Below are 3286 nucleotides of genomic sequence, written 5' to 3' on the forward strand. Positions count from 1 at the left end.
GCAAAGGAAAATAGCTTTAGATACTTAAGTGACAATAGAATTTATTCTCATAATTGTTTTAATAGCTTTTGTATAATCCTCATCGCTATTATGTGATATAAAATGTATTTATCAAATCTGTAATCATTATGCCAAAAAATCTGAATTACTGTAATATTTTGTATATTGTTAAAACTGTAACTTTAATTGTAAAAAAAAAAAAAAAAGTATGCCATGTGCATAGTTGAAATACCACAAAGAAAAGGGAAAAAAAGGCAGAACAGGAGAAAACTTTGAAACAATAATAGCTCAGAATAAGATTAAATGAAGTCAGCCTGGTGTGCTAGCACAAACTTTTAATCCCAGCACTCAGTATGCAGGGGCATGTGGATCTCTGTGAATCGAGGCCAGCCTGGTCTACTTGGATACAAGGAAACCCTGTCTCAAAAAACAAAAGTTGAAGTTGCTGTCTGAAACAACGGGGTATTAAAGCAGATTCGTGTGAACTGCTCCACATGATTAAGAAAACTTAATTACGACTACTATAGTCTGAATGTGCCCATGCAAATTCTTGGTATTGAAACTTAATTGCCAATGTGGTAATATTAAGCAGTGGGGCCTTTTGGATATGCTCAAGTTATAAGTGTGGAGCTCTCATAATGGAACTAGGTCTCCTTAGGAAAGGACGTAGGGAGGAAGTTCAGCCTTTTTATGTCTCTCTTGTCCTTCCATATTCTGCCTCATAAGGACATAGCTAGAAATCATCCTCTTTAAACAAAAAGCAAGCCCTCACTAGACACCAAATCTGCTGGCACCTTGACCTTAGAATTTCCAGCTGTTCTAGTTTGTTTCTCCATTGCTGTGACAAAACACTCTGATCAATACCAACTTGGGGAGGAAGGGTTCATTTGGCTTCTCTTTCCTGGGTCACAGTTCATTGCTGAATGAGCCCAAGGCAGGAACTCAGGGCAGGAACCTGGAGGCAGGAGCTGGAGCACATGCCATGGAGGAATGCTGCTTACTGGCTTGTTCAACCTGCTTTCTTATACAACACAGGCCCACCTGCCCAGAGGTGGCACCACCCAGTGGGCTGGGCCCTCCCATATCACTCAATAATCCTGAAGATGCCCCACAGATATGACCACAGGTCAGTCTACTGGAGGTAATTCCCCAGTTGAGTTTCCTTCAACCCAGGTGTGTCAAGTTGATACTAAAGCTTTCCAGCTGTCATTTGAAGTTCCTCCAAAAGGCTAGAAATGATCAGGGGGAGAGTCTAGAGACCCATACTGAGCACACTGGGAAAAGGGGTAGAGCCATCAAACATGGGGTACAGAGTTGCAAATGGTGGGCCAGCAGGCAAGTGGCTGTGCACAAAAAGCTGGGAGAGACCAGGAGCAGGATACACTGATGGTGGGTTTCATGCCTTTGTAAGTCACCCCATACTGGATGTCATAAACTATGCAAAACACAAATAGAATGTGTTGTGTCTGTTTTGTCAATCCAAGCCAGGACTGTGAGATCCTGAGGGAGCATGGGTCCATCAGCAGAGAGGGGGAAATTTAATACAACACCAGCACACCAGCCTTCAAAACTGTGAGCAATAAAGATCTATTGTTTATAAATTGTGCTGTCTAAAAGACTATTATAACAGCTTGACCAGACCAAAGCAAACACCAATAAATAGCTCCAAGATCTGGTCCCAATACCCATTTGAGGCAATTGAGGAAAATACAATCCCATTGGTGTCTTGATTCTAGAGATCCATCTAGTAATACACCAGTAGAAGTTACAGGAACAGCTTAATTCTCCATCTTCAATATAGTGCCTTGTGTTAACATGAAAGAAGAGATGACTGGAGGCTGCCCAGCAGTTCCCTGGGGAGAGGGTTTCATCATTCCATAGGCTGCCTCTCACAGAGTCTAGACAATATTTTACTGAGAAGCACTGAAGAAACAGAGCATTTTCCTGAAGAACCCTAATATATATTTTCACGAGAGAAAGAAGAGACAGAGGGAAGGAGAAGAACTGAAAGGGAGTGAAAGTGGAGCAGGATCAAGAGAAAAGGGGGTAAAGGGGGTACAGATGGAAAAAGAGAGAGAATGGAGTAAAGGGGGGACAGATGGAAAAAGAGAGAGGGCTGGGAAGAAGAGAGAAGGGGGTAAAGGGGGGACATATGGAAGAAGAGAGAGAAGGGGGTAAAGGGGGGACAGATGGAAGAAGAGAGAGGGCTGGGAAGAAAATGAGAGGGTGGAAATTTAAGGAAGAGACTCAGGTGAGACATGCTGACATTTAAAAAGGGACTCTCTTCTCTCTCTCTCCTCTCTCTCTCTGTCTCTCTCTGTCTCTCTCCTCTCTCTCTCTGTCTCTCTCTCCTCTGTCTCTCTGTCTCTCTGTCTCTCTCTGTCTCTCTCTGTCTCTCTCTCTCTCTCTCTCTCTCTCTCTCTCTCTCTCTCTCTCTCGGGGCGTCTCCATCCTGAAACTCACTATGTAGACACAGATTCACCTGCCTCTGCCTCCCAAGTGCTAGGAGTGAAAGATAGTTTTCTTTACTCAAAGTCAGGCAATTTAAATACTAATTCCATCTTTAAAAGTACCTTAACAGAAACATCTAGAAGAATGTTTGTCTAAATATATGGTTACTCTGGCCTAGCCAAGTTGGCATATACAATTAACCACCATAAATCCACCTTTGTCATCATGGAATCTATACATGTTCTTAAAAACATACTTGTCCACTGTGGTGCTACAAAAGCAGGAGGATCACAAGTTCAAGACCAGCCCTAGCTATACTTAGAGTGTACTTAATTACCAAACAAAGATAATGAGTTCATACGTCATCGTAAGACGGCATAGCTATGCTACAAGCCCACTACACAGAAGCAGAAGCAAGAGCCCCAGGTGATGGGCTTATTTGACCAGCAGACTCCAGCTCTCAAAACAGAGTATCCAGGGATGTGCTTGATGAGAACAGGAGTAAACACAGGCCTCCCATGGAGTGTGAATTTTATGGCTGTTATTTCAAGAAGTCCTTTAATTACCCGTTTTCTGGCAGTAGAGTTGTACATAAAACCATTTTCTTTCAGCTAGTGAATCTTCAACTTTAATTCTTATTTCTGACTCTAATACAAATGCTAGCTAACAGGAAAAATAAACTGATGAATGAGATTCAGAATTCCTCTCACATTATCTCTATGTGATTTTTTTTTTTTTTTTTTAGACAAAGTCTCCCTGAAGCCCCCGCCCCCATAAAACCCACTTTGAAAACCAGGGTGACCTCCGTCCACCAGGGGGCCCTCCCTCCCTCTCC

This window comes from Nannospalax galili, unplaced genomic scaffold (genome assembly GCF_000622305.1).
Source record: "Nannospalax galili isolate Female #2095 unplaced genomic scaffold, S.galili_v1.0 scaffold636, whole genome shotgun sequence".
Taxonomy (NCBI): domain Eukaryota; kingdom Metazoa; phylum Chordata; class Mammalia; order Rodentia; family Spalacidae; genus Nannospalax; species Nannospalax galili.